Source organism: Scyliorhinus torazame, chromosome 17, assembly GCF_047496885.1.
Source record: "Scyliorhinus torazame isolate Kashiwa2021f chromosome 17, sScyTor2.1, whole genome shotgun sequence".
Classification (NCBI taxonomy): Eukaryota; Metazoa; Chordata; class Chondrichthyes; order Carcharhiniformes; family Scyliorhinidae; genus Scyliorhinus; species Scyliorhinus torazame.
This window is the reverse complement of record NC_092723.1, coordinates 38,741,804-38,756,258: the sequence shown is the minus strand read 5'-3', so window position 1 is coordinate 38,756,258 and position 14,455 is coordinate 38,741,804. Positions and strand designations below refer to the sequence as shown.

Sequence of the window (14,455 nt, the reverse complement as noted above, 5' to 3'; positions counted from 1 at the left end):
GTTATTATATTTATTTGTTTATTGAACAAGCTATAAACTTAGCTCTTACGCGGCTCGCTGGCACGCCGTAGTGGGGAAGTACAATAGGGTTTGGCAAATGGAGCCAGAGGTCCAAAGTTTGAGCATTCACAGTTACAAACAAAAATTCAAAGCGAGCTTCATATCACTTGATAGCAGGCAAGTTTGTGCAGACACAGCACATCATGGCAAAAGAATCAAAGACCCAATCTAAGAGCAACTTACTGTTGAGAGGAAAGGAAGCACAGTGAGCAAGATATAAAATGGCTACATTGTGGAAGTAGGGAGCAGAGACAGCAGTGAAGGAACCAGAGGCCCCATGAATTATTTGGCATAGATTCTTAGATTCTGCACCAGGTAGCTTGGATTTGAGAACTTCCAAGCTTGGTATTTAATATTTCTGAAATCTTGTCCAAAATTATGATAAACTGGTGGCTTACATTTAGAAAAAATGTGCAATTAAAAGTAGTTTCCACGTCTGGATTCCTTTGGGATTCTAACAGTCTCCTGCTGCTCCCATCATGTCAATCACAAATTGCCTTTTTTCTATCCTTTATCTTTATACCTACCATTTGACCAATCTTTTGTGCATCTGCCTTAATATCTCCTTGACGCTCATCATAAAATTCTGTTCAACAACACTTTTGTGAAACATCTTTCACTACATTGAAACCACGATGTTTTAACTCCAGTGGAACAAATAATAACAAGAGGCAGGTGTTCTCTACAACAAGAGTTCTGACTCCTTTGGCTGATTCGAGACCTAATATATCAATGGAGGCCAACAGGCCCAGTGAAGCGAGGTGCACTGCCTCCAAACTGAGTGGATGCAGGCCCCATTACTGAGATACAAATACTTCGAAGGTCCAAACCAGGAAAGTTAGTTTTTCATGAGATATGGGAGTCTCTGACAAGGTCAGCATTTGTTGCCCATCCCTTATTGTCCTTAAGTGTGGAGAATGGATAAAGAAAAACTGGGAAGTTTGCATCAATCTTCACTACAAAGGATACAAATAACATCCCAGAAGCAGCTATAAATCAGGAAATGGAAAGGGGGGGGTGGGGGGTGAGGGGGAAGAGAAACTCAGGAAAAGAAAGGGAGGATTGGTGCTGAGTTGGGAGTTGCGGGCTGACAATTGCCTGGGTTCTGATGGACTTTCTCCTAGGGATAGAAGACTGGCTGGCTGAAAGGAAGCAGAGAGTAGACATAAATAGGTCTTTTTCAGATTGGCAAGATATAACGAGTGGTGTGTGACAGAGATCAATGCGAGAACTTCAATTGCTTACAATTTACATAAATGTAAGGGATGGATGGGGTGGTTGTCAGATTTGTTGATACAAAGATAATTAGGAAAGTAATAGTAATTCTTATCTTTATTATTGTCACAAGTAGGCTTACATTATCACTGCAATAAATTTACTGTGAAAATTCCCTAGTCGCCACACTTCAGCGCCTGTTCAGGTTCACTGAGGGAGAATTCGGAATGTCCAATTCACGTAACAAGCACAGCTTTCGGGACTTGCGGGAGGAAACTGGAGCACCCAGAGGAAACCCACGCAGACACGGGGAGAATGTGCAGACTCCACGCACACAGTGACCCAAGCGGGAATCAAACCCGGGACCCTGGCGCTGTGAAGCAACAGTGCTAACCCCTGTGCTACCGTGCGTAAGTTGTGAAGACGACAAAAGGAGGCTATTAAAAGATATAGGGCTGCAACTTCTGGCCTCCCCAGCATCAGATTTGGGGGTTACCCGAAGGATGCACTGGGAAATTCCTCTCGGACTTTCCAAGATTAGGATTTGCACTGCAACTGTCCAGAACTGCTAACGTCCCCTGGATTATTGCACTGCGCTGGGAACCATCTGACAAAGCGACTAAAATGGCTTCCTTCAAATGGTTCTGCCAGTGGTGCACGAATAGTTACTCTGAAGCCAGTGGTGCACGAATAGTTACTCTGAAAACGTTTCTAACTTCAACGTTACTATTTTAAATACCCAGACCGATTGCCACACAGGAACCCCCACAGACCCAATCCCACAGTGGAATACACACCCCCCCCCCCCAACCTCCTCTCCCAGCGACTCTCACCAATGGTATTTGTCGTGTTAGGTACACTGGTTGAACACTGGCTGCAACTGGATGCAGCTTAGATCAGAAAGATACTCCAGACCTTGAAGTTAGTTCAATCAGGTTTATTGAACTAATAGCACAGTTCTCTGTGAGTTCGACTCTCTGCTAACTTAAGTGTGATTACACTGTCTGACTGAACCAGACTAGCTTAGCCATGTGGTGGAGGTGTGAGATTGTAACAACACCGTTGACTGACTCGCTAGATGTTCATCAGTGGAAAGAGGCAGATTGTGAGTGCCTCGTGTCTTTTATAGTCAGATCCCACCCCTAAGTGTCCTGCCTGCTTATTAGTGGTCATGTCCTGTTCTGTGTCCATTAGCTGCTTGTCTGTATATCATAATGTGCGTGTCTGGATATCATGACAGTATTCCCCATCCCCGACCGCCTACCTAGCGGGATTTCTCCCCCATAGTCTGATCCAAAATCCATCCCTCCACTGACCCAATCTGACCTCTTCTGAAATGACATGACACCTGCCTCCCTACCGATGTTCGAACCTTCCCACCACCATCCCCCCAACTCCGATGTCCAACCCCCTCCCTACCCAAGGAGTTTATATTGAAATGACATTTCTTGAAATAATTCAGTTAACTTAGTGCACAATGGTGTGTTATAGTTTACCCAAGGAGTCAGAGCTGCTGTAGCAACATGCATGTTGTAGTCTGGAACTATGGATAGTGATGGTAGAGGCTCCAACATTGCCACTGATGAAGGAAGGAGTTGCAGATTGACACTCTCCCTGTTTGGCTGCGTTATGAATGGACATTCCTTAGCTATCAAGTGCTGGTGTGGAACTCAAATGCGAAGCTACTGGCTCAGAGCCAAGGATGCCACCCACTGTGCCTAAGTACTTGCCTGGTGTGCATGAGACAGTGTTAAAAGATTAGCTTTCTGCAAGTCAGACAACATGTGCACATTGTCACAATGTGACAGATTGCACCCTATTCAGTGGAATTATAACAGCACTGCAGACTGGTCAATGTAGGCATTTTTGAAACATGTAAACAGGTTAATTATTTTGCTGAACATTTAGTTACCAGACCAGCAGTTAAGACTGGAAATTGAATTATTGCTTTCTGACAATTAGAACCCATTTTAAATTGCATTGGATATTTTTTCCTATACTTTTCCACAATTGGATCTTAGCAATTACAAACCATTAAACATTGCCAAAACAGAAATCCAATGCGTTATACTGAAGCATTCAACATTAATGTTTAACACCACCTCCAAAGTGACACGCCTGATCTTTATTTTGCATTATGATGAGAGTAAACCCCCTTTTCGTAAGCTTTGAATAAACTCTCTAAACGATGAAAGTATGAAGAGTGATTATTAAGTTGTTCATCTTTTTTATGTGACTGATGAGGCAAAAGACTATAACCAAAAAGGATGAAGCGACATTTTAAGAAAACATTTTCTTTATGATTTTAACAGTCAATCTTTAGAAATTGACCCTTTAAAACCTGGATGCAATTAAATTCTAGTCCATTTAATCTTCAACAGATTGTCGCTGCCCTTCAAACTATATTATGCTTATACTTGCATTCTTTCAATCTGCTAGCATTATTGATAATTTAATTGTTCTCTTATAACCAGTTCTAGCATGCAATAGGTCTGAAATATTAATTTCTACGTACCAGTTACATCTAATTTCCATTTAAACAAAACAAAGACTGAACACTTGCCCTAAAAATTCAGATTAGGTGAAGCTTGCTTTCAAAGATTGCCATATCCTTTGGGATATGCAGGAATTCAATAAATAAATAAGAAACAAAAGTTAGTATTTACAGTCAAATCAAATTTTAAAAATGAACATATTATACTATTGAAATGAAAATTGTACAATATCAAATAATTCCAGATATACTGGGATAAAGATGTAGATTGTACTACCGTGTTGCAACAATGCATCAGTCATTTGAGTTGAAATTACATCCAACTAGTATTTTACAATTCAATGCTAGAAAATTCATCAATGATCGCTTGCAAGATTATCAGTTTTAATGATGAGGGTGCCATTCATTACAACGTTTAAGAAATTATTTAATTCCTTTAAGAACACTCTGCAGTACTAAATCAGCTCCACGCTTGACTTCTGCAGCAAAAGGCCCAAGAGATTGTCACAGAAAAGGCCAGAGCTTTTTAAGTATTGCAAGAACACGATACTTCATTATGAAAAAAGCAATTAAAGCATATTTTTCCACAGGTTTCTTTTCACAAGAGACAATTTTACTTCCCTGACTGGTAAGAAAGGCAGATCTCAGTAACACTGTGACATTATGTTGCAGCATAAATAAAATTAATTAGGTTCAATATATCAATCTTTGATTACAGAATCTGAATAACAAAATAAAATGTAAAAATGAAACCAAAGCACAAAAAGATACTGTTGTTCTGGCATCCTATTACTCCACCTGGACATTATAAGATTGATGGCAAAGAGATTTTGCAAAGGGCCCATATAAAAATGCTGGCAGATTTTTAAATGTTGAATATTGTTGTGTTTACAAGCAAATATGCTGAGTACATCTGATAAATTAATTCTGGTTAATAGTGAGTACATTTTACAAAGAAAATAAATTTGGTAATATCAAGAGCTGATCAGAATTTCACTTTTCAGTTATTAACAATTGAGAATTGACAGATCAATATAAACTGCTGCCAGGCCTAATGTGCAGCATAATTGGAACATAGCTACTCAGTATCACACTTACTAAAAATCCTTTTAACATTAAGACATGCAGTAAAGCTTTTTGCACAACTGCACATTTTGGATCTGAAGTTAATTCATGTAAAAAATAACATTGGACATAATCCAGAGATTAACCCCAAAGTATTATGATCCCAATTCATAGAATCATAGAATTTACAGTGCAGAAGGAGGCCATTCGGCCCACGAGTCTGCACCGGCTCTTTGAAAGAGCATCCTACCCAATCCCACACCTCCATCCTACCCCATAACCCAGTAACCCGACCCAACACGAAGGGCAACTTTGGACACTAAGGGCAATTTTAGCATGACCAATCCACCTAACCTGCACATCTTTGGACTGTGGGAGGAAACCGGAGCACCCGGAGGAAACCAACGCACACACGGGGAGAACGTGCAGACTCCGCACAGACAGTGAACCAAGCCGGGAATCGAACCTGGGACCCTGGAGCTGTGAAGCAATTGTGCTAACCACCATGCTGCCCTACCGTGCTGCCGTGATGTTAATTGTGGACAAGTTAGATCCCAGGGGGAAAGCCAGCTCGATAGATCCTAACCTTTACTTTAGAAACCATGCAGGAAAGTCAAAAAATATAATTCACAGGAGTCTGCTGATGAACATTTAACACAAGGAATGAAATATTTTGTAAACAAGAAAAATGAACTATGTTACACCAAACAGGTTGGAAAGATCTCAATACGAACACAAGAAGACACTTCAAATTCACACTATTCCTTTACAGACACATAAACCAGTAACAGGTTACCACTAGCTTGTTTGCAAACGCTTCTCACTTGGGACTGGCACAGTTGCAAATGGTTTTGCTTCACTTGATGCTTTTCACCCAACTAGTGTCCCTCCCTGAGACAACCATAAATCACACTTTAAATACAGTCTTCCAGTGGCACCTCTGCTAAACTGATGATTTCATGGAGTTCTATAACTGACTAGTCAGTCAACTACTTTCCCAATAGCCTTGTAATGCTTTTTCTGAGAGAGCTGAAAATACCTGTCTTCTCTCTGATACATACTGAACTCTCCCTTCTGTCTTTTCTCTCTGTCTGTGTCCCTGGACTATTGCCGCTAGGCAACAGTAAACGTTTAGTCTTCCTCCCCACAATCACTTTACCTTCAGAGGTTGTAAAACCTCATTAAAATGTAGATATACAAACAAATCCAAAGGACCTGACCTTTAGTCTGGAGTCTAACCAGACTCCAAGGCTCACAAGCAACCTAAGTGAAACTGAAACCATTTTACCTTTCTTAGCACACAAATATATTATATATTCAACTTAAAAACTGTATATTGTTCCTCACAATAGTGAAATATGCAAACCATAGAATGTATGAATAGAGAACTCACTCAACACTTTTTTTCTTTTACATCTTGTGGTACAGAAAAGGTTCCTCCCCCCTTATCGCTAAATAGTTTACTAATGCATGCACTAACACTGACAAAACAAGGAAAGTCACACAACGATTTGTTGGTTAAAGTAACCTATAGTTGTAACAACAAACCAGCTGAGTTAACTGATCATAGTCATGTGCCTGTTAGAATTGGCATCATGTTCTGATAATATTTCCAATTAGCTTACTGCAAAAGGGCACTCATGCTCAACCTTTTAGCCATATATAGTTGGTATCTTGGGAGTATCTTGGGATGCTGCTCATAGTCCAAAATCAAAATCATGCCTACTTCCATTAACTGTTTGGGTGGTTCTTTCTAGTTCCTTTTTCAGTCAGCTTGTGTTCCAATCTTCGCGTGTTACTCTATGGCTCTCAATTATGGATCTTACAGATATTTCTTGTTCATAAAAGCCCTGGTAAAGTTGCACTAGAGCAAGTCAACATAAAGTAGGTCACAGGTAAGCCCCAGGATCGTACGTGAATAATGTAGGAAGGCAAGATAAAAATTGCACCAGTGGGAGCTAAGGCCAAGAGGAAACGTGCTGCGCCTGATGTAGACATGCTAGATGAAGTAGGCAATGGCTAGGGCCTGACAGGATTCAACAAGGGGGGAGTGAGCCTGGAAAGATCATAGTGCATTCAAAACAGACGTTGGCATTTTGCAGTCCTTTGAGTGAGACCCAGGAGCACTGGGTGTAGAAGGAACACATTTAATGTATGGGTGGGCAGGCAGATAAGGGACATTTTGGCAACCAGAGTGGTGTGATAACTTTATTTTTTTTTAAAACACCATTTTGTGACGGCTACAAATTGAAGTCCAGTTGTTTGGCACAATTTCAAGGCAGCTTCATTATATTTGTGACAAGGGCAGGCCCATAAGCAGCCAGGGCTAAGATCAGAGCTTCAACAGCATCTGGTCTCCAGTGTGATGATGTTGTTGGGAGTGGTTAGAAAATGGAAATGGAGCTTCAATGTAGTTTTGCACTTTTCTAAATTTTTTAAATTAATTATTCATTGGAGTCCTAGCTAGTCAAAGGAATTGCAGAAAATTCACACAATGTAATTGATTCCATTTTTGATTGAGGCTTTTAAAAATTTTGTTATTTCTGTTTTTTGCTCGTTACAAATGAGACTGGGGCCAAGTGACACACATATGTCAAAACACAAGAATACTTGGTGTCAATGTATCCCTCTCCTGTGATGTCACATTCTTCCTAAATTCTAACTTTAATTTTCTTGTATTCTCTCACTGCATTACATCATTGTTATGTGGCTCACATCTGGTTTTCAGAATTCATCTATACTTCAAAACTAGCTGCTGAGACTTCAATTAGCACACAACCAAGACATGATTGGAGAAATCATGGACATAAATCTATACCAACTACTTCTTGGCACCAATGTTTTGTATTGTCTCATTAACCTTTCGATATTACCACAAGGAGGGCAGGAGACGTGAAAGGAGTTTTACTTTTAATACCATGCTTACTTAAATCAGAAGCCATTTCATTGTATTGCAGTAAGTTTTATTAAAAAAAACACCATTCAGAATTTGGTTCTTGTCGCTAAGAAGGAATTAAACTCTTTAGGTGAAACCATTCTTTTCACTGTCATTCTTCCTCATTATTGTTATTTTAACCATTGCTATTTTGCATTTTTCTGGTCTATACTGTTCCTTCATATACAAACTTCGCAGGTTACCATCTCATCTTTTCCTCTACTACACGTGGGGCGAACTTTGTCAGTACTGATTAAAGCTTCATTGCTCGACCAATTCTCATTTAAATATTCAACAAAATGTTGGAAAGATTTTATATGGGAACCACATTTTTCAGTCAGTGCACTCACTAGTGCACTGACAGCTGCCTGCAGTGATTTTACAGGCTTTTAAATGGGGACTTGCTATCATTAGGTGTCTGATTCAGCCTGGTTCTCTCTGTGGGGGAAATGTGACATACGTGAGCAAGAGTTCAGGTCACCCACCTTTGTGCTTCACATCCTGTCCCCTTCCCCCTGCAGACAATAACTGGATTGGTCAGAAGAGAGGAGGGGGGGCGGGTTTCTACACTCAGGTCTGTCACCCCAATTATTAAAGGATTTGCAGTTGGCCCAACCCAACAAAACTCAAGCCCTGTGTGTGTCCTCCATTTGGTTTTTAACTGGCTTTATCTTAGTATTGGAGTTTCCTTATGCTGTTTGTACAGAGTAATTATGGACCCAGGGTAACAGACAAAGTAATTTACTAAAATGTCACTGTTCAACCTGAGACAGACTGTTAAAAATGGTCATATTTCTTCTCTTCTGAATTAAAACAGCACCAAAAATTGTATACATTAAGTAACATGCCAGCATATTTCAAAATAATGTTTTGTTGACAGAACATAGAACATAGAAAATACAGCACAGAACAGGCCCTTCGGCCCACGATGTTGTGCCGAACCTTTGTTCTAGATTAATCATAGATTATCATTGTATTTACAGTGCAGAAGGAGGCCACCCGGCCCCCCGAGTCCGCACCGGCTCCCGGAAAGAGCACCCCACCCAAACCCAACACCTCCACCCAACACCAAGGGCAATTTGGACATTAAGGGCAATTTATCAATGGCAAATTCACCTAACCCGCACATCTTTGGACTGTGGGAGGAAACCGGAGCACCCGGAGGAAACCCACGCAGACACGGGGAGGACGTGCAGACTCCGCACAGGCAGTGACCCAAGCCGGAATCGAACCTGGGACCCTGGAGCTGTGAAGCAATTGTGCTATCCACAATGCTACCGTGCTGCCCTTGAGAACAAATAAATCTACACTATATCATTTTACCGTAATCCATGTACCTATCCAATAGCTGCTTGAAGGTCCCTAATGTTTCCGACTCAACTACTTCCACAGGCAGTGCATTCCATGCCCCCACTACTCTCTGGGTAAAGAACCTACCTCTGATATCCCTCCTATATCTTCCACCTTTCACCTTAAATTTATGTCCCCTTGTAATGGTTTGTTCCACCCGGGGAAAAAGTCTCTGACTGTCTACTCTATCTATTCCCCTGATCATCTTATAAACCTCTATCAAGTCGCCCCTCATCCTTCTCCGTTCTAATGAGAAAAGGCCTAGCACCCTCAACCTTTCCTCGTAAGACCTACTCTCCATTCCAGGCAACATCCTGATAAATCTCCTTTGCACCTTTTCCAAAGCTTCCACATCCTTCCTAAAATGAGGCGACCAAAACTGTACACAATACTCCAAATGTGGCCTTACCAACGTTTTGTACAGCTGCATCATCACCTCACGGCTCTTAAATTCAATCCCTCTGTTAATGAACACGAGCACACCATAGGCCTTCTTCACAGCTCTATCCACTTTAGTGGCAACTTTCAAAGATGTATGAACATAGACCCCAAGATCTCTTTGCTCCTCCACATTGCCAAGAACTCTACCGTTAACCCTGTATTCCGCATTCATATTTGTCCTTCCAAAATGGACAACCTCACACTTTTCAGGGTTAAACTCCATCTGCCACTTCTCAGCCCAGCTCTGCATCCTATCTATGTCTCTTTGCAGCCGACAACAGCCCTCCTTACTATCCACAACTCCACCAATCTTCGTATCGTCTGCAAATTTACTGACCCACCCTTCAACTCCCTCATCCAAGTCATTAATGAAAATCACAAACAGCAGAGGACCCAGAACTGATCCCTGCGGTACGCCACTGGTAACTGGGATCCAGGCTGAATATTTGCCATCCACCACCACTCTCTGACTTCTATCGGTTAGCCAGTTCGTTATCCAACTGGCCAAATTTCCCACTATCCCATGCCTCCTTACTTTCTGCATAAGCCTACCATGGGGAACTTTATCAAATGCCTTACTAAAATCCATGTACACTACATCCACTGCTTTACCTTCATCCACATGCTTGGTCACCTCCTCAAAGAATTCAATAAGATTTGTAAGGCAAGACCTACCCCTCACAAATCCGTGCTGACTATCCCTAATCAAGCAGTGTCTTTCCAGATGCTCAGAAATCCTATCCTTCAGTACCCTTTCCATTACTTTGCCTACCACCGAAGTAAGACTAACTGGCCTGTAATTCCCAGGGTTATCCCTAGTCCCTTTTTTGAACAGGGGCACGACATTCGCCACTCTCCAATCCCCTGGTACCACCCCTGTTGACAGTGAGGACGAAAAGATCATTGCCAACGGCTCTGCAATTTCATCTCTTGCTTCCCATAGAATCCTTGGATATATCCCGTCAGGCCCGGGCGACTTGTCTATCCTCAAGTTTTTCAAAATGCCCAACACATCTTCCTTCCTAACAAGTATTTCCTCGAGCTTCCCAATCTGTTTCACACTGTCCTCTCCAACAATATCGCCCCTCTCATTTGTAAATACAGAAGAAAAGTACTCGTTCAAGACCTCTTCTATCTCTTCAGACTCAATACACAATCTCCCGCTACTGTCCTTGATCGGACCTACCCTCACTCTAGTCATTCACATATTTCTCACATATGTGTAAAAGGCCTTGGGGTTTTCCTTGATCCTACCCGCCAAAGATTGTTCATGCCCTCTCTTAGCTCTCCTAATCCCTTTCTTCAGTTCCCTCCTGGCTATCTTGTATCTCTCCAATGCCCTGTCTGAACCTTGTTTCCTCAGCCTTACATAAGTCACCTTTTTCCTCTTAACAAGACATTCAACCTCTCTTGTCAACCATGGTTCCCTCAGTCGACCATCTCTTCCCTGCCTGACAGGGACATACATATCAAGGACACGTAGCACCTGTTCCTTGAACAAGTTCCACATTTCACTTGTGTCCTTCCCTGACAGCCTATGTTCCCAATTTATGCACTTCAATTCTTGTCTGACAACATCGTATTTACCCTTCCCCCAATTGTAAACCTTGCCCTGTTGCACGTACCTATCCCTCTCCATTACTAAAGTGAAAGTCACAGAATTGTGGTCACAATCTCCAAAATGCTCCCCCACTAACAAATCTATCACTTGCCCTGGTTCATTACCCAGTACTAAATCCAATATTGCCCCTCCTCTGGTCGGACAATCTACATACTGTGTTAGAGAAGCTTCCTGGACACACTGCACAAACACCACCCCATCCAAACTATTTGATCTAAAGAGTTTCCACTCAATATTTGGGAAGTTAAAGTCACCCATGACTACTACCCTATGACTTCTGCACCTTTCCAAAATCTGTTTCCCAATCTGTTCCTCCACATCTCTGCTACTATTGGGGGGCCTATAGAAAACTCTTAACAAGGTGACTGCTCCTTTCCTATTTCTGACTTCAACCCATACTACCTCAATAGGGTGATACTCCTCGAACTGCCTTTCTGCAGCTGTTATACTATCTCTAATTAATAATGCCACCGCCCCACCTCTTTTACCACCCTCCCTAATCTTATTGAAACATCTATAACCAGGGACCTCCAACAACCATTTCTGCCCCTCTTCTATCCAAGTTTCCGTGATGGCCACCACATCGTAGTCCCAAGTACCGATCCATGCCTTAAGTTCACCCACCTTATTCCTGATACTTCTTGCGTTGAAGTATACACACTTCAACCCATCTCCGTGCCTGCAAGTACTCTCCTTTGTCAGTGTTCCCTTCCCCACTGCCTCATTACACGCTTTGTCGTCCTGAATATCGGCTACCTTAGTTGCTGGACTACAAATCCGGTTCCCATTCCCCTGCCAAATTAGTTTAAACCCTCCCGAAGAGTACTAGAAAACCTCCCTCCCAGGATATTGGTGCCCCTCTGGTTCAGATGCAACCCGTCCTGCTTGTACAGGTCCCACCTTCCCCAGAATGCGCTCCAATTATCCAAATACCTGAAGCCCTCCCTCCTACACCATTCCTGCAGCCACGTGTTCAACTGCACTCTCTCCCTATTCCTAGCTTCGCTATCACGTGGCACTGGCAACAAACCAGAGATGGCAACTCTGTCTGTCCTGGCTTTTAACTTCCAGCCTAACTCCCTAAACTTGTTTATTACCTCCACACCCTTTTCCTACCTATGTCATTAGCAATGTGCACCACGACTTCTGGCTGCTCACCAAGTCTTAAGGATCCTGAAGACACGATCCGAGACAATTATAAATACAAGAAATGTCTTAATGGAGTTATGTAACAAACAAGGTTTTGTAGTCTCTCAAAATATTTTTTTTGGTTTTAAAAAAAATACGTTTATTCAAAGTTTTTCCAACAAAAATTTTCAACCAGTTAAACCCCCCCCCCGTAACAGAAAAGAAAAGGAAAAAAGAGCAGAACAGTACATAAACATATCAATCAAGCATAATACGGAACTTATACAATGGGTTTGTCCCGCACATATTAACCCTCCCGTATGCTTTTACAAATACCACCTGGGAAAAAAAACCTCCCCCACCCGCCCAAATATCCCCCCCCCCCCCCGAAAGAAACACCCCCCTTCCCTCCCCCTCCCCCTCCGTCCCTGGGTTACTGCTGCTGCTGACCGAGCTCCTTCTAGCGCTCCGCGAGATAGTCTAGGAACGGTTGCCACCGCCTGAAGAACCCCTGCGCAGACCCTCTCAAGGCATACTTTATCCTTTCCAGCTTAATGAACCCTGCCATGTCATTTATCCAGGCTTCCACACTGGGGGGTTTTGCGTCCTTCCATAATAGCAAGATCCTCCGCCGGGCTACCAGGGACGCAAAGGCCAGAATACCGGCCTCTTTCGCCTCCTGCACTCCGGGCTCGTCCGCCACCCCAAATAATGCCAGCCCCCAACTTGGTTTGACCTGGTCTTTCACCACCTTGGACATAGTCCTCGCGAAACCCCTCCAGAACCCATCCAGTGCTGGGCACGACCAAAACATGTGGACGTGATTCGCCGGGCTTCCCGAGCACCTCCCACGCTGTCCTCCACCCCAAAGAACCTACTCAGCCTCGCCCCTGTCATATGCGCTCTGTGAATAACTTTAAACTGTATCAGGCTGAGCCTGGCACATGAGGAAGAGGAATTGACCCTACTCAGGGCATCCGCCCACAGACGCTCTTCAATCTCCTCCCCCAACTCCTCCTCCCACTTGCCCTTCAGCTCCTCTACCAAAGCCTCCCCCTCTTCTTTCATCTCCTGATATATCGCCAAAACCTTGCCTTCTCCGACCCATACACCCAAAATCACCCTGTCCTGAATCCGCTGTGCCGGGAGCGACGGAAATTCCCTCACCTGCCGCCTCACAAACGCCCTCACTTGCATATACCTGAACGCATTTCCCGGGGAACCCAAACTTCTCCTCCAGCGCCCCTAGGCTCGCAAACGTCCCATCTATAAACAGGTCCCCCATTCTTCTGATCCCTGCCCGATGCCAGCTCCGAAACCCCCCATCCACCCTTCCTGGGACGAACCGATGGTTCTCCCGAATCGGGGACCAAACCGAGGCTCCCATCTCGCCCCTATGCCGTCTCCACTGCCCCCAGATCTTCAACGTTGCTGCCACCACCGGACTAGTGGTGTACCTTGTCGGCGAGAGCGGCAGCGGTGCCGTCACCAGTGCCCTCAGGCTCGTGCCCCTGCAGGACGCCATCTCCAACCTCTTCCTCGCCGCCCTCTCTCCCTCTATTACCCACTTACGGATCATCGCCACGTTGGCTGCCCAATAATAGTCACCCAGATTCGGCAACGCCAGCCCTCCCTCTCCCTACTACGCTCCAGAAACCCCCTCCTTACCCTCGGGGTCTTGTTTGCCCACACAAAACCCATGATGCTCCTACCGACCCGCTTAAAAAAGGCCTTGGTAATCATAATAGGAAGGCACTGGAACACAAAAAGAAACCTCGGGAGGATCATCATTTTAATCGACTGTACCCTGCCCGCTAGCGAGAGTGGCAACACATCCCATCTTTTGAAGTCCTCCTCCATCTGCTCCACCAGCCGCGTCAAATTAAGTTTGTGCAGGGCCCCCCAGCTCCTTGCTACCTGGATCCCCAAGTACCGAAAGCTCATTTCCGCCCTCCTCAACGGTAGGTCGTCTATCCCTCTTCCCTGGTCCCCTGGATGCAACACAAAGAGCTCACTTTTCCCTACATTGAGCTAATAGCCCAAGAAGTCTCCAAACTCCCTTTGGATTCGTATGACCTCCACCATCCCCTCCACTGGATCTGCCACGTACAGCAACAGGTCGTCCGCATACAGCAACACCCGATGC

The 14,455-nt window shown here is 43.7% G+C and overlaps 1 protein-coding gene across 6 annotated transcripts in view; it reads right to left on the bottom strand.

The window, feature by feature from the left end:
- LOC140393829 (TBC1 domain family member 22B-like) overlaps nucleotides 1-14,455 on the bottom strand; it is a 475,263-nt gene that overhangs the window by 120,054 nt on the left and 340,754 nt on the right. The gene's annotated exons all lie outside the window — the stretch shown is intronic.